The sequence below is a fragment of the Triticum urartu genome, chromosome 4A (genome assembly GCF_056163025.1).
Source record: "Triticum urartu cultivar PI428250 chromosome 4A, HENAU_Tu73, whole genome shotgun sequence".
Lineage (NCBI taxonomy): Eukaryota > Viridiplantae > Streptophyta > Magnoliopsida > Poales > Poaceae > Triticum > Triticum urartu.
In genome coordinates this window covers 50,268,919-50,294,147 of record NC_141876.1, presented here as the reverse complement: position 1 = coordinate 50,294,147, position 25,229 = coordinate 50,268,919, and positions in this window count along the sequence as shown.

The following is a 25,229-nucleotide window of genomic DNA, read 5'->3' as shown; positions in this document are numbered from 1 at the left end:
TCTTCCTCGTCTTCGGGGGAAGAGTGTGCCGCAGACTCATCGGATGGTGAGCCCGACGACGCCTGGCGTCGGGAACTCTTTCGAGCTCCCTTGGCCTTCTGGGTCTTCTCCGGCACCTTATAAGGGGCCGGAGTCAACATCTTCGCCAGAAGGGCGTCTGCAGGGCCTTCGGGCAAGGGAGCTAGACAGTCGATTTGTCCGGCCATCTTCTGCCAGTCCTGTTAACGGCATGGGAGTTTTGATCCCGCATAGAATCAATCTATATAGAAAACAAGTATCCTGTGAAAGGAAATACAACTTACCGCACTGGCGTGGCGCTTCGCGTTGAATCTGTGATCCTCAGTAATGGGGGGAGCGACCGCGACGCCCTTGAACAGCACCCTCCAGGCATCTTCATGAGTCGTATCGAAGAGCCTGTTCAGAGTTCGGTGATGCGCCGGATTGAACTCCCACAAGGTAAACTCCCATTGTTGGCACAGGAGTATCCGACGGACGAGCATAACCTGGACTATGTTGACAAGCTTGAGCTTCTTGTCCACCATGTTCTGAATACATGACTGAAGTCCGGTTAGCTCTTTTGAATTACCCCAGGACAGGCCCTTCTCTTTCCAGGAGGTGAGCCGCATGGGGATGCCAGATCGGAACTCGGGGGCCGCTACCCATACGGGGTCGCGCGGCTTGGTGATATAGAACCACCCCGATTGCCACCCCTTTATGGTATCCATGAAGGTGCCCTCGAGCCATGTGATGTTGGGCATCTTGCCCACCATGGCGCCTCCGCACTCCGCCTGGTGGACGCTCACTACCTTCGGCTTGACATTGAAGGTCTTCAGCCATAAGCTGAAGTGGGACTTGATGTGGAGGAAGGCCTCGCACACGACGATAAACGTCGAGATGTTGAGGATGAAGTTCGGGGCCAGATCGTGGAAATCCAAGCCGTAATAAAACATGAGCCCCCGGATGAAGGGATGGAGAGGGAATCCTAGTCCGTGGAGGAAATGGGTGAGGAATACCACCCTCTCATAGGACTCGGGGGTGGGGATGAGCTGTCCCTCATCTGGGAGCCGGTGCGCGATGTCATCTGGCAGGTATCTGGTTCTCCTCAGTTTCTTGACGCCTCCCTCCGTGACGGAGGAGACCATCCACTTGCCTCCCGCTCCGGACATGGTTGGAGAAGGTTGAGATGGAAGTGAGGACTTGGGCGCTAGAGCTCGAGTTTGCGGGAGCGAATGAGCAAAGGAGGAAGAAGGCGTGGATAGAAAGGTGAATCCTTATCCCTTTATATGGGCGAACAAAATTAAACGTCCCCACTTGCCTGGTAAAACTCGCTTATCCCCCAAGCACCGCAATTGATGGCGCGGTTGGGTTACCCACGCCCGTATTGATGAGAATTCCGTAATAAGGGGGACACGATCTCTGCTTTGACAAGACGTGTCGAAAAACTGCCTCGCGTTATGTGCGGGGCTGGTTAAAAGAAACGGTTCGAATAATCACCGGGCCATGACGTAACGTCATGTTGCCAAAACAAGCTAGCGGATTAGATCTGTGAAAACATTATTCTCTCTACGGTGAAATGTGGGACTTATTTTGCAGGGTCGGACACTATCCTCATATTCAAATTCTTCTGTGATGTATTCGGAGAAGGAACCTGCCTTGTAATGCCGAAGACAACTGTGCGCCAGACTCATCGTCATTGAAGCCTGGTTCAGGGGCTACTGAGGGAGTCCTTGATTAGGGGGTCTCCGGACAGCCGGATTATCTCCATTGGCCGGACTGTTAGACTATGAAGATACAAGATTGAAGACTTCGTCTCGTGTCCGGATGGGACTCTACTTGGCGTGGAAGGCAAGCTAGGCAAAACGTATATGGATACCTCCTCATTTGTAACCGACCTTGTGTAACCCTAACCCTCTCCGGTGTCTATATAAACCGAAGGGTTTTAGTCCGTAGGACAACAATCACAACATACAATCATACCGTAGGCTAGCTTCTAGGGTTTAGCCTCTCTGATCTCGTGGTAGATCCACTCTTGTAACACCCATATCTTCAATATTAATCAAGCAGGACATAGGGTTTTACCTCCATCAAGAGGGCCCGAACCTGGGTAAAACTTCGTGTCCCTTGCCTCCTGTTACCATCCAGCCTAGATGCACAGTTCGGGACCCCCTACCTGAGATCCGCCGGTTTTGACACCGACATCGGCCTTACCAAGAGGCAGCTCGAGGAGAACAAAGGTAAGTAGTACCTAGTCTGTGGATATGTATGAAAAGAATGGGATTGCAAAATGACAGGATCATCATGAATTTGGCAGGGGCCGCGACCGAAGTGGCGACCCTAAAGCAAGCGTTGTCCGAGGCCGAAGATAAAGCGGCCAAGGAGCGCACCGAGCGAGAGAAGCACGAGGCTCGGGTGGGCGAGGTGCAGCAAGAGCTCCAGGCTCTCGTGGCGAAGAATAAGGCGTTGGAGCTTGACTCAAAGACGCGAGAGTCTGAGCTTGCTGCGGCCCTCGAGAGCGCAAAAAGTGCCAAGGCCGAAGTCCAAAAGGCCCTCCAGGAGATCGACGCAATGAAGAAGATAGTGGCGGGTAAGGCATTCTATATGCAAAGCAAGCATGTAAAAGTAAATTACCGATTACTTACCCGAATCCGGGGCTCTCCAGGAGCATTCGCAGATTTGCCCCGCAGCGTGTCCGATGCCGCACAATTTTACCAGGCCGAGGATGGAAGCTCAACAGAGAAGTTGTTCTGGTCTCAGTATACTGAGGCCGAACACCCGGTGCCAATGAGCGACCAGCTGAAGCAGATGGTTGAGCTACATAAGGCGGCCGAACAGGCCATGAAGGGCTTTATAGTCCGGCTGTGGCCTGGCGACGCCTTTCCGAACAGCTTCTTCGGCCTGGTGAGGCGGCTTGTGGATTCCTGCCCGCGGCTGGAGGTCGTCAAGCGATCCGTGTGCATTGAAGGTGCACACCGGGATTTCGCCCGTGTGAAATTGCGATGGGTCAAGCTAGATGACGTGAAGCTGGTCAAGGAAGGGCCACCGGAGGGCAAGGAGCATCGCCACCCCGAGATGCACTACGAGGGTGTTCTGCCAGGTGCCCGTCTCATAGAGGACGAGTGCACAAAAGATGTAATATTTGAGTGAAACTTGCTCATGTGATCCTGTATTTATGAAAACTTGTTTCATATGCGCTATGCAACACTTGTTTGAATTTAAAATATTACCTTCTGTTTGGCCGTTTATCTAATCTGAGAGATGGCTAGTCCTCGGCTTCTGCCCCCATGCCGCGAGTGCTGGGGTGTTCGGGATAAACCTGAGCACTCTTGTTCCCATTTTTGGGTCCTTCGAGGGAGGTGCTCAGCACAACGAACAAGGCAACCAGACTAATAATGCTTTATCACTCTCACTTAGCCATAGAATTCTATAATTTTAAATATCGGTGAAGCCCCTGGTATTCGGAAGGCCGAATTCGGGGCGCGATACATGGCTTTAAGCCGGACAGGGCCGGCCCCTCGCTCTAAGCGGCATAAGTCTTTAGGGACTCGAAACCTTGCCGAACAGCGACCAATCTCTCGCCTTATCATGACAGTCAGATTTAGCTTTCTCTACTGAGGTGCTTAACCCAGCAGAACCGGGGCACAATCGCAGTAGTTCTCCTACCGCTACCTTAGCCGATAGAGCGGAACTTAAGGTACCAAAACATAGGAGCCGGGCAAACCCAACATTTGACCAAAGACATGATTAGGAGCTGATGCATATAATGCTATAAGTTCGGGGTGCCGCACTTGTGAAAGTGTTCGGACTTTTCACACCATATTGTGAGGTACGTAAGCCCCTGGTGTATTGGCCGTACCAAAGTGTACGGTTGCAAGGCGTCATTAATGAACACACACACACACATATATATATATAACATGAATGCAATAATAGTTGTAATGTTATGCATTGTTTATTCGAAAAGGTGCGTTAAAGCAGAATGATACAGATAGTGAGATAAGCAAAGAGTAGGACTATGTCCCTTCCAAGGGCATGCTGAGGAATAGTATTAAATCAAATATTTCGCTCGTTACTGTAATCCACCTGGGAATTCCATGGTGTGACGTAGCTTTCTGCCTCCTTGGTTGCTGCTTCATGTGTTCGGCAATAGTGCTGCCGGACAGGGTTTCCAGAGATTGAAGTCCTGAAAAAGAGAAAAATAACCAAGCGGGAAGCCCCTAGTGCGGTTTAAGCCCTGTCTTGGGGTGTGCCGCAGTTGTGCCCCCCTCCTCTCCTGTGCCCATGGTATTTTTAATGTGTAATTATGTACGCGTGGCACGAGTTTCGCCGCTTGGCTGGGACTGGGGTGGGGGCGCATTGCTACGCGAGCTTAGATCGCGCCAGGCGGTCTAGTTGCCGATTGCTTCGAGCGCGCTTGAAGGTGTCCGGGTCTTGAAACGCCAAATTGGTGGATTGCCTTGAGAGGCTGCTTTGCGCTTCTACTGTGAGGGCCGCAGTGTGCTCCTACGTTCAGAGAGAGCGCTCTGTGTTTCCATTGACTGTAATAACCCCACGAGGTCCTGGCATCTTGAGCTTGAGATATGCATAATGCGGTACCGAATTGAATCTCGCGAATGCAGTTCGCCCGAGCAGTGCATGATAACCACTGCGGAACGGGACTATATCGAAGATCAAATCTTCGCTTCGGAAGTTATCCGGGGATCCGAAGACCACTTCCAATGGGCCTCTATGCCTGGAATAATGCCCTTAAAGGTCGTTTTTGTGGGTTTGATCCTTGAGGGGTCGATACCCATTTTGCGCACTGTGTCCTGATAAAGCAGGTTCAGGCTGCTGCCGCCAACCATAAGGACTCGAGTGAGGTGAAATCCATCAATGATTAGGTCTAGAACCAGTGCAGCGAGTCCACCATGACGGATACTAGTGGGGTGGTCCCTGTGATCGAAAGTGATCGGATAGGAGGACCATGGGTTGAACTTTGGGGCGACTGGCTCCAACGCATATACGTCCCTGAGCGCACGCTTCCGCTCCCTCTTGGGGATGTGGGTTGCGTATATCATGTTCACCGTTCGCACTTATGGGGGAAACCTCTTCTGTCCTCCGGTGTGTGGCTGCCGGGGCTCCTCCTCGTCATCGCTATGTGACTCCTTATCCTTGTTTTCGGAAATTAACTTGCCGGCCTGTTTGAACACCCAACAATCCCTGTTGGTGTGATTGGCTAGCTTGTCTGGGGTGCCGTGTATTTGACATGATAGATCGAGTATGCGGTCCAAACTGGACGGGCCCGGCGTACTTTGTTTAAATGGCTTTTTTCGCTGACCGGGTTTAGAGCCTTTGAATCCGGCATTGACTGCCGTATCCTCAGTATTATCGCTGTTAATGCGGCGCTTATGTTTGTTGCGACGGGACCTGCTATTGCCGTCCTTGGTATCCGAGGTACCATGGTTCTTTGACATATTGTTACTGCAAGCCAGCCAGCTGTCTTCTCCCGCACAAAAGCGGGTCATGAGTGTCGTGAGGGCTGCCATAGATTTCGGCTTTTCCTGACCAAGGTGCCGGGCTAGCCACTCGTCGCGGATGTTGTGTTTGAAAGCCGCTAGGGCCTCTGCATCCGGACAGTCGACGATTTGATTTTTCTTTGATAGGAACGGAGTCCAGAATTGCCTGGCCGATTCTTCTGGCTGCTGAATTATGTGGCTCAAGTCATCGGCATCTGGTGGTCGCACATAAGTGCGCTCAAAGTTGTCGAGGAATGCGGCCTCCAGATCTTCCCAATAGCTAATGGACTCTGCTGGCAAGCTGTTAAGCCAATGCCGCGCTGGTCCTTTGAGCTTTAGTGGGAGGTATTTGATGGTGTGTAAGTCATCACCGCGGGCCATGTGGATGTGGAGGAGGATATCCTCGATCCATACCGCAGGATCTGTTGTGTCGTCGTATGATTCAATATTTACAAGTTTGAAACCTTCTGGGATTTGATGATCCATTACTTCGTCTGTGAAGAATAAGGGGTGTGCGGCGCCTCTGTATTGGGCTATATCCCGACGCGGCTCAAATGGGTCTTGCCCGCTGTGTTCGGCCCGGCCAGATTTACTTTTACTGCATCCAGCATGACGTTTATCGTCTCGCATAGTGGCGCGCCCTCGTGATCCGTAGATCGATCTTGCATGTTTTGGTTTGTCCTCCAATACGTCTCGCAGGTCTGGCGTGTTTCCCCATGCTTTTTTATTTGAATGGCGTCGGGGTGCGGGCTGAGCTTTTGGCTGGAGTGCCTCTCTATCACGGCCACGAGGTGGCCGATCAGCCGCATCATACGCTTCTTCCTCCAGTCGAGGTAGCAGCCTGCATTTTGGGTAACTCTTGGAGGGGTGAGGGAGTCCTGGATTAGGGGGTCTCCAGACAGCCGGACTATATCCTTTGGCCGGACTGTTAGACTATGAAGATACAAGATTGAAGACTTCGTCTCGTGTCCAGATGGGACTCTACTTGGTGTAGAAGGCAAGCTAGGCAATACGGATATGGATATCTCCTCCTTTGTAACCGACCTTGTCTAACCCTAACCCTCTCCGGTGTCTATATAAACCGGAGAGTTTTAGTCTGTAGGACACAACAACTACAACATACAATCATACCATAGGCTAGCTTCTAGGGTTTAGCCTCTCTGATCTCATGGTAGATCTACTCTTGTACTACCCATATCATCAATATTAATCAAGCAGGACGTAGGGTTTTACCTCCATCAAGAGGGCCCGAACCTGGGTAAAACATTGTGTCCCCTGCCTCCTGTTACCATCCGGCCTAGACACACAATTCAGGACCCCCTACCCGAGATCCGCCGGTTTTGACACCGACATTGGTGCTTTCATTGAGAGTTCCTCTGTGTCGTCGCCGTTAGGCTTGATGGCTCCTACTATCATCGATGGCGATGCAGTCCAGGGTGAGACTTTTCTCCCCGGACAGATCTTCGTATTCGGCGGCTTTGCACTGCGGGCCAATTCGCTTGGCCATCTGGAGCAGATTGAAAGTTACGCCCCTGGCCATCAGGTCAGGTTTGGAAGCTTAAACTACACGGCCGATATCCGTGGAGATTTGATCTTCGACGGATTCGAGCCTCTGCCTTGTGCGCCACGCGGTCACGATGAGTATGACTTAGCTCTCCCATCGGACAGTGTTAAGGAGATTGCACCGGCAGCCGCTCTGACCCTCAATTCGGAGCCAGTTGCGCATTCCGTGGGTGGGTGGATGGACCCCCGCCACGGAGGCCTTACCCTTAGCGGAGATCGAGCCAAACATCGACCTTACCTTGCACGAGAGCCATGTCGTTAAACTGCCGGATCCTTCTCTGGCTACGGACTCCGAACCGCCTGCGCCCGTTCCTATCAAATCTGATTGGGCGCCGATTATGGAGTTTACCTCCACGGATATTTTTCAGCACTCGCCCTTTGGCGACATACTGAACTCATTAAGGTCTCTCTCCTTGTCAGGAGGATCCTGGCCGAACTATGTCCGGCAGGACTGGGATGCGGACGACGAAGAAATTCGAGGCCCACCCACCACCCACTTAGTAGCCACTGTCGATGACTTAACCGACATGCTCGACTTCGACTCCGAAGACATCGACGGTATGGACGACGATACGGGAGGCGAAGAGGAACCACCGCCCACAGGGCACTGGACAGCCACCTCATCATACGATATATACATGGTGGATACACCCAAAGAAGCAATGGCGACGAGATAGCGGAGGATGACCCCTCCAAGCAACCCAAGCGCCGACGTCAGCAGCGCCGCTCTAGGTCCCGCCAAAGCAAAAGTGGTGATACCGGCACAAGAGATAATAATACTTCGGATAGTGCCGAAGACAATAACAATCTGCTCCAGCAAGATTTAGAGCAGGAGAATGGAGGAGCCAGCCCTCCCGAGAGAGGGGCAAATGGAGAAGAGGAGGATGACAATTACATGCCCCCCTCCGAAGACGAGGCAAGCCTCGGCGATGACGAATTCGTTGTGCTAGAGGATCCCGTCGAACAAGAGTGCTTCAAACGCCGGCTTATAGCCACGGCAAATAGCCTTAAGAAAAAGCAGCAGCAGCTTCAAGCTGATCGGGATCTACTAGCTGACAGATGGACTAAAGTCCTCGCGGCCGAGGAATATAAACTCGAGCGCCCCTCCAAGAGTTACCCAAAGTGCAGGTTGCTACCTCGACTGGAGGAAGAAGCATATGATATGGCTGATCGGCCACCTCGTGGCCGCGATAGAGAGGCATTCCGGCCAAAAACTCAGCCTCCACCCCGACGCCATTCAAATAAAAAGGCATGGGGAGATACGCCAGACCTGCGAGACATATTGGAGGACAAAGCAAAGTATGCAAGATTGATCTATGGATCACGAGGGCGCGCCACTCTGCAAGACGATAAACGTCACGCCGGATACAGCAAAAGCAAATACGGCCGGGCCGAACACAGCGGGCAAGACCCATTCGAGTTGCGTCGCGATATAGCCCAATATAGAGGCACCGCACACCCCTTATGCTTCACAGACGAAGTAATGGATCATCAAATCCCAGAAGGTTTCAAACATGTAAATATTGAATCATACGACGGCACAATAGACCCCGCAGTATGGATCGAGGATTTCCTCCTCCACATCCACATGGCTCGCGGTGACGACTTACACGCCATCAAATACCTCCCACTAAAGCTCAAGGGACCAGCGCGACATTGGCTTAACAGCTTGCCAGCCGAGTCCATTAGCTGTTGGGAAGATCTGGAAGCCGCATTCCTCGACAACTTTCAGGGCACTTATGTGCGGCCACCAGATGCCGATGACTTGAGCCACATAATTCAACAGCCAGAAGAATCGGCCAGGCAATCCTGGACTTGGTTCCTAACAAAGAAAAATCAAATTGTCGACTGTCCGGATGTAGAGGCCCTAGCGGCTTTCAAACACAACATCCGTGACGAATGGCTAGCCCAGCACCTTGGTCAGGAAAAGCCGAAATCTATGGCAGCCCTCACGACACTCATGACCAGCTTTTGTGCGGGAGAAGACAGCTGGCTGGCTCGTAGTAATAACATATCAAAGAACCATGGTACTTCGAATACCAAGGACGGCAATAGCAGGTCACGTCGCAACAAACATAAGCGCCGCATTAACAGCGATAATAACGAGGATACGACAGTCAATGCCGGATTCAAAGGCTCTAAACCCGGTTAGCGGAAAAAGCCATTCAAACAAAGTACGCCGGGACCGTCCAGCTTGGACCGTATACTCGATCGCTTGTGCCAAATACACGGCACCCCAGAAAAGCCAGCCAATCACACCAACATGGATTGTTGGGTGTTCAAGCAGGCCGGCAAGTTAATTTCCGAAAACAAGGACAAGGGGCCACATAGCGATGACAAGGAGGAGCCCTGGCAGCCACACACCGGAGGACAGAAGAGGTTTCCCCCACAAGTGCGGATGGTGAACATGATTGGCTGGAGGAGCCCCGGCAGCCACACACCGGGACCGTCCATCTTGGACCGTATACTCGATCGCTCGTGCCAAATACACGGCACCCCAGAAAAGCCAGCCAATCACACCAACATGGATTGTTGGGTGTTCAAGCAGGCCGGCAAGTTAATTTCCGAAAACAAGGACAAGGGGCCACATAGCGATGACGAGGAGGAGCCCCGGCAGCCACACACCGGAGGACAGAAGAGGTTTCCCCCACAAGTGCGGATGGTGAACATGATATACGCAACCCACATCCCCAAGAGGGAGCGGAAGCGTGTGCTCAGGGACGTATATGCGCTGGAGCCAGTCGCCCCAAAGTTCAACCCGTGGTCCTCCTATCCGATCACTTTCGATCGCAGGGACCATCCCACTAGTATCCGTCATGGCGGATTCACCGCACTGGTTCTGGACCCAATGATTGACGGATTTCACCTCACTCGAGTCCTTATGGATGGCGGCAGCAGCCTGAACCTGCTTTATCAGGACACAGTGTGCAAAATGGGTATAGACCCCTCAAGGATCAAACCCACAAAAACGACCTTCAAGGGCATCATTCCAGGCATAGAGGCCCATTGCACACGCTCAATTACACTGGAAGTGGTCTTCGGATCCCCGGATAACTTCCGAAGCGAAGAGTTAATCTTCGATATAGTCCCGTTCCGCAGTGGTTATCATGCACTGCTCGGGCGAACCGCATTTGCGAAACTCAATGCGGTACCGCATTATGCATACCTCAAGCTCAAGATGCCAGGACCTCGCAGGGTTATTACAGTCAATGGAAACACAGAGCACTCTCTCCGAACAGAGGAGCACACTGCGGCCCTCACAGCAGAAGCGCAAAACAGTCTCTCAAGGCAATCCACCAGTTCGGCGGTTCAAAACCCGGACACCTTCAAGTGCACTCGGAGCAATCGGCAGATAGACCGCCTGGCACGATCTGAGCTCGCGTAGCAATGCGGGCCCCACCCCAGTCCCAGCCAAACGGTGAAACTCGTGCCACGCGTACATAATTATGCATTAAAAATACCATGGGCACAGGTGGGGAGGGGGCACACTGTGGCACGCCCCAAGACGCGGCTTAAACCACACTAGGGGCTTCTCGTTTGGTTATTTTTCTATTTTTTCAGGACCTTAATCTCTGGAAACCCTGTCCAGCAGCACTATTGACGAACACATGATGCAGCAACCAAGGAGACAGAAAGCTACGTCACACCACGGAATTCCCAGGTGGATTACAATAACGAGCGGAATATTTGATTTAATACTATTCCTCAGCTTGCCCTTGGAAGGGCATAGTCCCACTCTTTGCTTATCACACTATCTGTATCATTCTGCTTTAACGCACCTTTTTGAATAAACAATGCATACCATCATGACTACTATTGCATTCTTGTTATATATACATGTGTGTTCATTAACGACGCCTTGCAACCTGTCGGATTTCGGGTTCCGGCAGACCCTTGAGGTTCGAACACTGGGGTGCACGCGGAGATTTCGCCTCCTGCCTACCTGCACTCCTCCGCCTTGCTAGGATCTAAACTAAGGAAAGAACAACACAGGAGACGCAGGGTTTATACTGGTTCGGGCCACCGTTGTGGTGTAATACCCTACTCCAGTGCGTGGTGTGGTGGATTGCCTCTTGGGCTGATGATGATGAACAATACAAGGAAGAACAGCCTTGTGAGGGTCTGTTCTTGGCTGGGGCGATGAACTGCTGGGAGGAGTTCAGTCGCATTTCTCTCTCTCTCTTTCTGATCGAAACCCCTCTCTTTCCTTCCAACCTCTCAGCCCCCTTTGCTCTGTGGGTGGCTGGTCCTATTTATAGAGGCCCTGGTCCTCTTCCCAAATATCGAGCGGGAAGGGAGCCAACAATGGCGGGCTAATTTGAAGGGGGGCAGCTAGTATCAACTATCTTGACAAAAGTAGTCTCCGCCTGCGCAAAGCTCTGGTGATGACGCCGTCTTGGGCTCCACGGTGACCTCCATCTTGTAGTCCTCCTGGTCTTGGTCTCGTTGCACCGAAATGGCGACCTTTGCCTGATGCCTCGGTACTCCGCGGCTGCGCTTTCCCCCTTTGCACCAAAGAGGAAGGGAGGACACTACGCAGGCTGGCACCCGCCTGGCGCCGCTGGTCATCATGGCTTGCGTCACGGGCACCTCGTGAGGTACCCCGCCTTGATCTCTCCGCCTCCTCGTGAGCCAGCCTAACGAGGCCGCGCCTAAGGAAGCTCTGCGTCATCCGCCCCGCGAGGCTTGGCCCCTCGCGAGGGTCTTGGGTTTGTGTTGGTGAAGATGGGCCACGCTGGGCCCCCCTTTGAGCCACCCCGCAGGCCGCAGGCAGGCAAGTCTGGGGACCCCCGTTCCCAGAACACCGACAGTAGCCCCCGGGCCCAAGGCGTGCCCGGACTTGGCCGTGCAGGGAGGCGGAAGGGCAAGAGCGAAGCGCCGCGGGCCCTAACAGCCTGCGGCCTTGGGCGCCACGTGGCGGTTGATTGGACGTGGGCGCCTCCACTTCCCCATGGCGCCTCGGCAACTGCACGGATTAGACAAGTCGCTGCATGCAAAGTGGGTCGTGATTACCTGTAATCGTGGAGGTCGTCGGTTGGCCTTCGTCGGCCATAAGTATGTGACAGCGCGCCCCCTTCCAGTCCATCCCTCCTTGCTTCTCCTTCTTCCCGATCCTTGCTCCGTCTTGCTGCGATGGCTCCGATCCTCCGGTTCTCGACGGCAGAGAAGGGAAAGGCTCCCCGAGGGGAACCAGACCCACTCCCGCCGAAGAAACGGCTCGCCCCCGTGGCCCGGACGAGGGGGCCCTTCAGGTGGTGTCGAGGCCTTGGTGCGAGCGGGTGCCGCCGGGGTTCCAACTGCCATTGTACACCCACGTCGAGGGCCCCGAAGGAGCTGATGCTGACCGCCATGGGCGGCGCCGCCGTCGGCGCCGACGGGTCACGAAGGTGTGGGTCGTCCCTCCTGGGGTCCACACCGAGGGTTCCTCCCAAGAGTTCGTGCTCCACGTCGCCATTCCTCTTCAGTCTTGGATCCGCCTTCCTCCCTTCTTCGCCTCCATCATCCCACAGGGGGAGCCCCTGGAGCTCTGGCTGCAGCACCCTCGTGACCGAGGCAGAGGTCGCGGTCGTTGCCCCGGGCTAGGTCTTCATGACTCGGGGCTGGAGAGAGATCGCCCGGGTTTGCAGGGTAAGGGGAGTCTTCGCGGTCCACTTGGATTATGACGGTGCTTCGGTGATGCTCTTCAAGGTCTCCGATGCGAGTGGGCACCGGCTGGAGTGCTGCCCCGGGGAAGGTGGCCAGGACCCTGCCGCGACAAGGACTGGGCCCGCCAACCGCTCCCTTGGCGGCTCCTCAGGCGGTGGAGGCGTCGGAGGTTCCAGCGACTCCGGCGAGCTCTTCGCGACTCCGGAGACGAGCGACGATAGCTACGAGCCCGCGGGCCGGCGCCGCTCCTGGAGCAGGGCGGGCTCGTCAGGCCGCCACCGACTCTGATCTGGATGGGGTTGGCGTCGGTGCTTGGCGGCCCACTGTTGATGATGGCGTCTTTTGCAGTGTCGCGCATAGTTTGTGTCCCTTTAGGATCTGTTCCCTGCGAGGTGTCAAAAACGCGTCCCATGGGGGCTTGTAAGGTGCATGTGATCCTGTTTTGTTAATATAACCCTTGTCATAGAATTGCGCGAGTTGCTCATTCCGTCTTAGCTCAGTCCTCCCTTTCGAACCTCACGAGGGCTTGGTGCTCTGCGCCGACAGGTCCCAGTCCCAAGACGGCTTCAGCCGTCGCTGGTATGCCAGGTCGCGATGCCGTGGTCAAGGCCAAGAGGTGAGCGACCCGGAGTCCGGTAAGAGCCCCTGAGTCGCGATGCTCAGGAGGTCCCCTTTGGCGCCCAAGCAGCCGTTGTTTGGTGAGAAAGGAGAGCGGCGTCGCTAACACGGGGTAGCATTAGGTGCGGGGATGGTGCCACAGTAGCTGGCGCTTCCGGGTGATGACTTATCTCGAGGATCAGGGGCCGCTCTCTAGTGTGTCGCCGGGTCCATGCATCGGCAGGCGCGAGGTTGCTCGGCGAGGTCCTCGTGTGTCTCTCCCCTCTCGCCTTTGCTCCCCTTTCTGCTCTACATCCTTGGGTCCCGGCCCTCGAGCGAGTCTCAGCCGTCGCTGGTATGCCATGTCGTGATGCCGTGGTCAAGGCCAAAGGATGAGGGCTGGAGAGCCAGTAGGAGCCCTGAGTCGCAATGCTCAGGCACCCCCCTTGAACGTGCAAGCGGTTCGCGCGGACGAGAGCGAAGGAGACACCGCAAGGGCCTCGCCTGGCGCAGATCCTTCAGGAGGTCCTGCAGGTACATCATAGAAAAGAACAAGGGGTTGCCATGACAATTGACAGTCCGTCGTTGGTTGCTTCCGAGGGGTAGTGAAGCACTGAAGGCTTGACGAGGTGACGCTATGCGGGGCTGCCGCGGCCAGAGCTCAGCCATCCAGGTTTGTCGGCGTTGCAGGGACGGACCCATGCGCAAGTGTCGTGCCGTTTGGGAGCAGCTCTGTTAGTTGGCGTCAGCTAAGCAGGCAACTAGGTAAAACACATTAGCCGCGAAGGAGTGGATTCGTTCAAATAGTTGCTGGGAATGCGGACATCACTGGGTCAGGCCCGAGCGACTTGGGGGGTCATGCAGCCCGAGGGGCGCCCCCAACAAGGTAAGCTAACAACATGGAATAAAAAAGGGATACACACCGCAGGGACGGACCCACGCGGCCTGGGAATAATGCAGCCCTGTGGGGGCGCTCCCAGCTGGAAATAAAACCCGAAAGATGTCACCTGATGATGTTGAGGACGAAGGAGCGTTGGTGTAGCAGGCTCGGTGGGCTGCGGGAGCCGATCCTCACGAGCCCCCAGGCCCAGGGGCCTCGGGAGGCTCCGGAGGCGCTGGCGGCTCCTCACGGGCCATCTCCATCCCTTCCAGGGCTGCGGAACGCCTGGCCTCTCGTGCCCCCGTGATGCCCCTCATGAGGCGCTGGTACGTGTCAGCCGCGTTCGGCAAGCCGTAAGGCATGCGAACGTAGCTGTGGGGTGGGCCTCCGCAGCGCCCCACTCGCGAGGGCTAGAGGCGCTCCAGAAAGGCGACTCGGTTGAGCCCTGGTATGTCGATGCAGACGCGCAGCCCACCATCCTCGCCTGGATGGGGAGCCACTGCTGGTAGGCGGCGGCCGCCTTTCATGACTCTTGACTCCTGTAGCTCCTGAATGGCCTTGCTGACGAACTCCTGAGGGTCTGGGTCTCCTTTCCTTGCTCCTTCTTGAGGGAAACGTGCTTCAAAACACGCCTCCATGTGGTGCCCAAGCGCCTCCCTCGTGACCCTGGCTAGGTCGGTGGCCCTCCAGGGGAGAGCCCCCGAGCCCTGCCTGAGGAGGGCGCCGGGCGCGCTTTCCTATGCGATGGAAGGAGGTTCCCCCTGGGCAGGCGCGGGCCCAGAGGGGCCTGCTTCCTGAGTGGTCGGGCCGGACGATGTCTTCTTCTTCTTAGGGGTGGTCTCGGGAGGCCTCCTGCTTCCACGATCCGGGTCTTCCAGTGACGCGGCCTGAAAGGCTCGTTCCAGGGAACACACCGCGTCCTTCTCTTCACATGGCACCGTGATGACTCCGCCGCTTCCTGGCATCTTGAGGATGTTGTAGCCGTGGTGAGTTACGGCCATGAACTTGGCCAGCGCTGGGTACCCAAGGATGGCGTTGTACGGCAGGCGAATGTGAGCGACGTCGAAGTCGATAAGTTCGGTGCGGTAGTTGTCGCGTGCCCCGAAGATGACAGGGAGGCGGACCTGCCCAATCAGGACCGTGGAGCCGTTGGTGATACCGGAGAAAGGCTTGGTTGGCTGAAGCTGGCTGTAGGGCACTTGGAGGTTGTTGAATGTTTCCACGGATAGGACATTGAGCCCTACCCCGCCATCGATGAGGGTCTTGGTGACCACCACGTTGCTGATGATTGGGGAACAAAGCATCGGGAGAACTCCGGCTGTAGCCGCACACTTGAGCTGATCTGCTGAGCTGAACGTGATGGCGCATGCCGACCACCTGAGAGGGCGCGTGGCTTCGAGCCTGGGGAGGACTGCGTTCACTTCACGGGCGAACTGCTTGAAGATGCGCTGAGAGGCTGGGGCTTGTGCCCTGCCCAGGATGCAGGCGATCGTGCGCAGCTCCTGGAAGCCCCCAGCCCCCTCGTCCTGGTGGCGGTCCTCATTTCTCCTTGGCTGCGGCAACAGTCGTGGGAGGCCTGCGTTGCCTTGCGGGCGATCCTCGCGAGGCTGATCCCTCCAGTCTCCCTCACGAGGCTGATCCCTCCAGCCTCCCTCGCGAGGCGGGTCTTGCCAGCGATCCTTGCGAGGTTGATCGCGCCACCCTTGGCGCGGGCCACGGTCTTCCCAGCGTCCTGCGTTCCTTCCTCCTCCTCAGCCATAGCCCCGGTCACTGCGGTCAGGGCGACGACCGATCCTTCCTTCTCGCACGGCTCGGAGCTCTTGACATTCGTTGGTGTTGTGGGTGTGGAGGTCGTGGTACACACAGTACCGACTGCCCTTGGAAGGTTCGGGCTGATCTCTGCCCCGCTTGGTGTCTGGTTTTGCCGCGAGCATGCCAGCCCCCTTGCGCTTCACATCCTTGGCCTTGGGCTTCTTCTCTTCTGGGTCTGCGGCAGGCAGCTCGAGGAGGGAGAGACGCCCTTCCTCGTCCCTGGCGCACTTGGTTGCCAGGTTGAACAGTTCCAAGGAAGTGCACAGGTCTTCATGCATCGCCAGCTCCTCCTTCATCTTGACGTCGCGCACGCCGTCGGAGAAGGCCGAGATGATGGCCTCCTCAGTCACCTTGGGAATCTTGAGGCGCGCGTTGTTGAAGCGCTGGATGTACTTCTGCAGGGTCTCCCCGGGCTGTTGCTTGATGCGGCGCATGTCGCTCACGGCGGGTGGCCGGTCGCGAGTGCCTTGGAAGTTGGCGATGAAGCGGGTGCACATCTCGTCCCAGGAGGAGATTGTGTCTGGAGCCAGGTTCAGGAGCCAGGTGCGGGCCCCGTCCTTGAGTGCCATGGGGAACCAGTTCGCCATGACCTTCTCGTCTCCGTTGGCAGCTTCGATGCCCAGCTCGTAGAGTTGGAGGAACTCTGCAGGGTCAGCCGTGCCGTCGTAGTGAGGAGGCAAGTCTGGCTTGAACTTGCCGGGCCACGTGACGTTGCGTAGCTCGGCGGTGAAGGCGCGGCAGCCTGTTGTGGCCACGGGAGGCCTTGGATGACAGGGAACTTGGTCTTGCATGTCCCCACGGGCTGCAGCTGGGAGTAGCGCGGGGTCTTGACACGCGGGAGCAGGAGCATGGTCGCGACATGCTGGAGCAGGGAGCGCCCGGGCAGCTTCCTGCGGGCGAGGGACTTCTTGACAGCTCTGGTCTTGCTGTGCTGGCGCCTGACAGAGCGGGTTCCGCCCAGGGGCCACGCGCCTTGGAGCCATGGCGCCTTCCTGAGGAGGAGGCGGCCGGGGCGCCACCGGAGCTTCATTGCCCGCGCGGGGCGGGGTGCGGTGCAGCGGAACGGACGGCGCAGGAGAGCCCCCTGCCGCGCGGACGAGCTCGGCGACGCGGCCGAGCCATTCTTCGTAGACGTCGTCGAAGGGACGGTAGCGCAGGAGCTCGTTCGCCGCGATGAGTGCAGCCCGAGCCTCCATGGGCGCGCGGAGAGCGCGGGACGAAGAACCAGCTGGGGTGAGCGAGGGAGTTGCGGTGCGGCCGTCTTGCCGCACGAACGGATGTTGGGACAATGCTTGCTGCTCGTCCCCCGCCGGGCCGGTGGCGGTGTTGACGGCAGGTGACGGGGAACGGCGAGGACGCCCGCTGACAGGGGCCGTCTGGGCGACGAGGGAAGCGAGCGCGGCCCGGCGCTCAGCGCGGGCCCGACGAGCATCAGACATGGGCGTGATGGTCGGAGGAGAACGGGGTGGTGGAAGACGAATCCCGGCGCACCCCTACCTGGCGCGCCAAATGTCGGATTTCGGGTTCCGGCAGACCCTTGAGGTTCGAACACTGGGGTGCACGCGGAGATTTCGCCTCCTGCCTACCTGCACTCCTCCGCCTTGCTAGGATCTAAACTAAGGAAAGAACAACACAAGAGACGCAGGGTTTATACTGGTTCGGGCCACCGTTGTGGTGTAATACCCTACTCCAGTGCGTGGTGTGGTGGATTGCCTCTTGGGCTGATGAAGATGAACAATACAAGGAAGAACAGCCTCGCGAGGGTCTGTTCTTGGCTAGGGCGATGAACTGCTGGGAGGAGTTCAGTCGCCTTTCTCTCTCTCTCTTTCTGATCGAAACCCCTCTCTTTCCTTCCAACCTCTCAGCCCCCTTTGCTCTGTGGGTGGATGGTCCTATTTATAGAGGCCCTGGTCCTCTTCCCAAATATCGAGCGGGAAGGGAGCCAACAATGGCGGGCTAATTTGAAGGGGGACAGCTAGTATCAACTATCCTGACAAAAGTAGTCTTCGCCTGCGCAAAGCTCTGGTGATGACGCCGTCTTGGGCTCCACGGTGACCTTCGTCTCGTAGTCCTCCTGGTCTTGGTCTCGTTGCACCGAAATGGCAACCTTTGCCTGATGCCTCAGTACTCCACGGCTGCGCTTGCCCCCTTTGCACCAAAGAGGAAGGGAGGACACTGCACGGGCTGGCACCCGCCTGGCGCCCCCGGTCGTCATGGCTTGCGTCATGGGCACCTCGTGAGGTACCCCGCCTTGATCTCTCCGCCTCCTCGTGAGCCAGCCTGACGAGGCCGCGCCTAAGGAAGCTCCGCGTCGTCCGCCCCGCGAGGCTTGGCCCCTCGCGAGGGTCTTGGGTTTGTGTTGGTGAAGATGGGCCTCGTTGGGCCCCCCTTTGAGCCACGCCGCAGGCCGCATGCAGGCAAGTCTGGGGACCCTCGTTCCCAGAACGCCGACAGTAGCCCCCGGGCCTAAGGCGCGCCAGGACTTGGCCGTGCAGGGAGGCGGAAGGGCAAGAGCGAAGCGCCGCGGGCCCTAACAGCCTGCGGCCTTGGGCGCCGCGTGGCGGTTGATTGGACGTGGGCGCCTCCACTTCCCCATGGCGCCTCGGCAACTGCATGGATTGGACAAGTCCCTGCATGCAAAGTGGGTCATGATTACCTGTAATCGTGGAGGTTGGCGGTTGGCCTTCGCCGGCCATAAGTACGGGACAGCGCGCTCCCTTCCAGTCCATCCCTCCTTGCTTCTCCTTCTTCCCGATCCTTGCTCCGTCTTGCTGCGATGGCTCCGATCCACCGGTTCTCGATGGCAGAGAAGGGAAAGGCTCCCCGAGGGGAACCAGACCCACTCCCGTCGAAGAAACGGCTCGCCCCCCGTGGCCCGGACGAGGGGGCCCTTCAGGTGGTGTCGAGGCCTTGGTGCGAGCGGGTGCCGCCGGGGTTCCCGCTGCCATTGTATGCCCATGTCGAGGGCCCTGAAGGAGCTGATGCTGACTGCCATGGGCGGCGCCGCCATCGGCGCCGACGGGTCACGAAGGTGTGGGTCGTCCCCCCTGGGGTCCACACCGAGGGCTCCTCCCAAGAGTTCGTGCTCCACGTCGCCATTCCTCTTCAGTCTTGGATCCGCCTTCCTCCCTTCTTCGCCTCCATCATCCCGCAGGGGGAGCCCCTGGAGCTCTGGCTGCAGCACGTCGGCTGCAGCACCCTCGCGACCGAGGCAGAGGTCGCGGTCGTTGCCCCTGGCGAGGTCTTCATGACTCGGGGCTGGAGAGAGATTGCCCGGGTTTGCAGGGTAAGGGGCGTCTTCGCGGTCCACTTGGATTACGACGGTGCTTCGGTGATGCTGTTCAAGGTCTTCGATGCGAGCGAGCGCCGGCTGGAGTGCTGCCCCGGGGAAGGTGGCCAGGACCCTACCACGACGAGGACTGGGCCCGCCAACCGCTCCCTTGGCGGCTCCTTAGGTGGTGGAGGCGTCGGAGGTTCCAGCGACTCCGGCGAGCTCTTCGCGACTCCGGAGACGAGCGACGACATCTACGAGCCCCCGAGCCGGCGCCGCTCCTGGAGCAGGGCGGGCTCGTCAGGCCGCCGCCGACTCTGATCTGGATGGGGTTGGTGTCGGTGCTTGGTGGCCCACTGTTGATGATGGCGTCTTTTGCAAGGTCGCGCGTAGTTTGTGTCCCTTTAGGATCTGTTCCCTGTGAGGAATCAAAAACGCGTCCCGTGGGGGCTTGTAAGGTGCCTATGATCCTGTTTTGTTAATATAACCCTTGTCATAGAATTGCGCGAGTTGCTCATTCCGTCTTAGCTCAGTCCTCCCTTTCGAACCTCACGAGGGCTTGGTGCTCTGCGCCGACAGGTCCCAGTCCCAAGGCGGCTTCAGCCGTCGCTGGTATGCCAGGTCGCGATGCCGTGGTCAAGGCCAGGAGGTGAGCGACCTGGAGTCCGGTAAGAGCCCCTGAGTCGCGATGCTCAGGAGGTCCCTTTTGGCGCCCAAGCAGCCGTTGTTTGGTGAGAAAGGAGAGCGGCGTCGCTAACACGGGGTAGCATTAGGTGCGGGGATGGTGCCACGGCAGCTGGCGCTTCCGGGTGATGACTTATCTCATGGATTAGGGGCCGCTCTCTAGTGTGTCATCGGGTCTGAGCATCGGCAGGCGTGAGGTTCCTCGGCGAGGTCCTCGTGTGTCTCTCCCCTCTCGCCTTTGCTCCCCTTTCTGCTCTACGTCTTCGGGTCCCGGCCCTCGAGCGAGTCTCAGCCGTCGCTGGTATGCCAGGTCGCGATGCCGTAGTCAAGGCTAGAGGGTGAGGGCTGGAGAGACAGTAGGAGCCCTGAGTCGCGATGCTCAGGCACCCCCCCTTTAACGTGCAAGCGTTTCGCGGACGAGAGCGAAGGAGACACCGCAAGGGCCTCGCCTGACGCAGCTCCTTCAGGAGGTCCTGCAGGTCCATCATAGAAAAAAACAAGGGGTTGCCATGACAATTGACAGTCCGCCGTTGGTTGCTTCCGAGGGGTAGTGAGGCACTGAAGGCTTGGCGAGGTGACGCTATGCGGGGCTGCCGCGGCCAGAGCTCAGCCATCCAGGTTTGTCGGCGTTGCAGGGACGGACCCATGTGCAAGCATCGTGCTGTTTGGGAGCAGCTCCGTTAGTTGGCGTCAGCTGAGCAGGCAACTAGGTAAAACACATTAGCCGCAAAGGAGTGGATTCGTTCAAATAGATGCTGGGAATGCGGACATCACTGGGTCAGGCCCGAGCGACTTGGGGGGTCATGCAGCCCGAGGGGCGCCCCCAACAAGGTAAGCTAACAACATGGAATAAAAAAGGGATACACGCCGCAGGGACGGACCCACGCGGCCTGGGAATAATGCAGCCCTGCTGGGGCGCTCCCAGCTGGAACTACTGCGATTGTGCCCCGGTTCTGCCGGGCTGAGCACCTCAGTAGAGAAAGCTAAAACTGACTGTCATGATAAGGCGAGAGACTGGTCGCTGTTCGGCGAGGTTTTCGAGTCCCTAAAGACTTATGTCTCTTAGGGCGAGGGGCCGGCCCTGTCCGGCTTAAAGGTGTGTATCGCGCCCCAAATTCGGCCTTCCGAATACCAGGGGCTTCGCTGAAATTTAAGGTTATAGAATTCTATGGCTAAGTGAGAGTGATAAAGCATTATTAGTCCGGTTGCCTTGTTCGTTGTGCTGAGCACCTCCCTCGAAGGACCCAAACATGGGAACAAGAGTGCTCAGGTTTATCCCGAACACCCCAGCACTCGTGGCATGGGGGAAGAAGCTGAGGACTAGCCATCTCTCAGATTGGATAAACAGCCAAACAGATGGTAATATTTTAAATTCACACAAGCGTTGCATAGCGCATATGAAACAAGTTTTCATCTTACAGGATCACACGAGCAAGTTTACTCAAATATTACATCCTTTGAACATTCGTCCGCCACAAGAAGGGCACCCTTCAGGACACCCTCATAATAAATTTCGGGGGTCGATGCTCCTTGCCCTGCGGCGGCCCTTCCTTGATAAGCTTCACAACGTCTAGCTTGGCCCACTGCACCTTCACACGGGCGAAAGCCTGGCGTGCACCTTCGATGCAAACGAACCGCTTGACGACCTCCAGCCGCGGGCAGGCATCTACAAGCCACCTCACCAGGCCGAAGTAGCTGTTCGGAAGGGCGTCGCCAGGCCACAGCTGGACTATAAGGCCCTTCATGGCCTGTTCGGCCGCCTTGTGCAGCTCGACCAGCTGCTTTAGCTGGTCGCTCAGAGGCATCGGGTGTTCAGTCCCAGTATACTGAGACCAGAACAGCTTCTTCGTTGAGCTTCCCTCCTCGGCCTGGTAAAATTGTGCGACATCCGACACGCTGCGGGGCAAATCTGCGAATGCTCCTGGAGAGCTTTGAATCCGGGTAAGTAATCGGTAATTTACTTTTACCAGCTTGCTCTACATATAGAATGCCTTACCCGCCGTTATCTTCTTCATTGCGTCGATCTCCTGGAGGGCCTTTTGGGCTTCGGCCTTGGCACTTTTTGCGCCCTCGAGGGCCGCGGCAAGCTCAGACTCTCACGTCTTCGAGTCAACCTCCAACGCCTCGTGCTTCGTCACGAGAGCCTGGAGCTCTTGCTGCACCTCGCCCACCCGAGCCTCTTGTTTTTCCCGCTCGGTGCGCTCCTTGGCCGCTTTATTTTCGGCCTTGGTTAGCACTTGCTTTAGGGTGGCCACCTCGGTCGTGGCCCCTGGCAAATATACGATGATCCTGTCATTTTGCAATCGCGTATTTTTTTATATATGCATATCTATAGACAGGGTATTACTTACCCTTGTTCTCCTCGAGCTGCCTCTTGGCAAGGCCGAGCTCTTTCTTGGACCCCTCGAGGTCCTACTTCAGTACGGCAACCTCCGCAGTCAGTGCGGCGGATGCCAGCAGTGAAACCTGCATACGCTATTGACATACTTATATTAGACTCCTGCGATATTATTTGATCCTCTGTTCGGCTTTTCTTTGTGAACACCGAACAAAGCATCAGGGGCTACTGTCTATGCGGTAATATTTTTCCTATATTCTAAAAACACTTACCTCAAAGCCTGTTAGAAGGCTGGCACAGGCTTCAGTCAATCCGCTCTTGGCGGACTGAACCTTCTGGACCATCGCACTCATAATAGTACGGTGCTCCTCGTCAATGGAAGCGCTGCGAAGCGCTTCCAGCAGATTGTCCGGCGCCTCTGGATGGGCAGAGGTCACCGGCACAGGCATCTTGCCCCTCTTGGAAGGAGGCCGCCTGCCCAAGCCCGGAACCACTGGAGGTTCCGGCGCAGTGTTTGGCTGAGGGCCGAACTCGGAGCTCTCAGGGGCCCCGTCCCCTCGGCTCCCGAAGTCCGGAAGGTCGCCTTGAGGCGCCTCCGGGACTGTCTCCCCTCGACCCGGTGCCTCTTGAGACAGCACCTCAGTGTCATCAGCAGGATGAGGGGAGGTGGCGGTCGGGACTGGATCGCTATCCATGTCCGACGAGCCCAGGGAGCCGTCCGATGATACATCGATACTGGTTCGTGGCGGCCTGCATAATTATGTTCGGCGTTAGGGAAAGCAGTGCGACAAAGGAATGCTATGAGTTACTCTGGTATCCGAATACTTACGATCTCCCCAGGGGCTTGGCCCTGGGCAACCACTCGTCTTCGCCTTCGTCGGCGGCGGTGGAACTATCCGGAAGGAGAGTCCTTCCCTTCTTGGACCCTTCGGTCCCCCCAGTTGGGGCGGCCTTCCTTTTCTTATCTCCCCTAGCTGAAGGGGGAGCATCTTCTTCTTCTTCCTCGTCTTCGGGGGAGGAGTGTGCCGTAGAGTCATCGGACGGTGAGTCCGACAACGCCTGGCATCGGGAACTCTTTCGAGTTCCCTTGGCCTTCTTGGTCTTCTCCGGCACCGTATAAGGAGCCGGAGTCAGCAAATTCGCCAGAAGAGCGTCCGCTGGGCCTTCGGGCAAAGGAGCCGGAGAGTCGATCTGTCCGGCCGTCTCCTACCAGTCCTGTCAAAGGTACGGGAGTTTAGATCCCGCATGGAGTCAATCTATAAAAGATAAGTATCCTGTGAAAGGTAAAACAGCTTGCCACACTAGCTTGGCGCTTCGCGCTGAATCCGCGATCCTCAGTAATGGGAGGGGGACCTCGGCACTTTTGAACAGCACCCTCCAGGCATCTTCGTGAGTTGTGTCGAAGAGCCTGTTCAGAGTTCGGTGCTGCGCCGGGTCGAACTCCCACAAGTTGAAGTCCCGTTGTTGGCACGGGAGGATCCGGCGGTGGAGCATGACCTGGACCATGTTGACGAGTTTGAGCTTCTTGTTCACCATGTTTTGAATACATGTTTGGAGTCCGGTCAGCTCTCCCGAACTACCCCGGGACAAGCCCTTCTATTTCCAGGAGGTGAGCCGTGTGGGGATGCCAGACTGGAACTCGGGGGCCGCTGCCCATGCAGGGTCACGCGGCTTGGTGATGTAGAACCACCTTAATTGCCACCCCTTTACGGTTTCCACAAAGGAGCCCTCGAGCCATGTAACATTGGGCATCTTGCCCACCATGGCGCCTCCGCACTCCGCCTGGCGGCCGCCCACAATCTTCGGCTTGACGTTGAAGGTCTTCAGCCATAAACCGAAGTGGGGCTTGATGCGGAGGAAGGCCTCACACAAGACGGTAAACGCCGAGATATTGAGGATGAAATTCGGGGCCAGATCGTGGAAATCCAGGCCGTAGTAGAACATGAGCCCCCGGACGAATGGGTGGAGAGGGAATCCCAGTCCGCAGAGGAAATGGGTATGGAACACTACCCTCTCATGGGGCCCGGGGGTGGGGATGAGCTGCCCATCATCTGGGAGCCGGTGCGCGATGTCGTCGGGCAGGTATCTAGCTCTCCTCAGCTTCTTGATGTCTCCCTCCGTGACGGAGGAGACCATCCACCTGCCTCCCGCTCCGGACATGGTGGGGGAAGGTTGAGGTGGGAAGTGCGGACTTGCGCGCTAGATCTCAAGTGTGCGAAAATGGATGAGCAAAGGAGAAGGAAGGCATGGATGAAAAGGTGAATCCTTATCCCTTTATATGGGCGGACGAAACTATGCACCCCCACTAGCCTGGTAAGACTCGCTTATCCCCCAAGCGTCGTAATCGATCTTGCATGTTTTGCTTTGTCCTCCAATACGTCTCGCAGGTCTGGCGTGTTTCCCCATGCTTTTTTATTTGAATGGCGTCGGGGTGCGGGCTGAGCTTTTGGCTGGAGTGCCTCTCTATCACGGCCACGAGGTGGCCGATCAGCCACATCATACGCTTCTTCCTCCAGTCGAGGTAGCAGCCTGCATTTTGGGTAACTCTTGGAGGGGTGAGGGAGTCCTGGATTAGGGGGTCTCCGGACAGCCGAACTATATCCTTTGGCCGGACTGTTAGACTATGAAGATACAAGATTGAAGACTTCGTCTCGTGTCCGGATGGGACTCTACTTGGCGTGGAAGGCAAGCTAGGCAATACGGATATGGATATCTCCTCCTTTGTAACCGACCTTGTGTAACCCTAACCCTCTCCGGTGTCTATATAAACTGGAGAGTTTTAGTCCGTAGGACACAACAACTACAACATACAATCATACCATAGGCTAGCTTCTAGGGTTTAGCCTCTCTGATCTCGTGGTAGATCTACTCTTGCACTACCCATATCATCAATATTAATCAAGCAGGATGTAGGGTTTTACCTCCATCAAGAGGGCTCGAACCTGG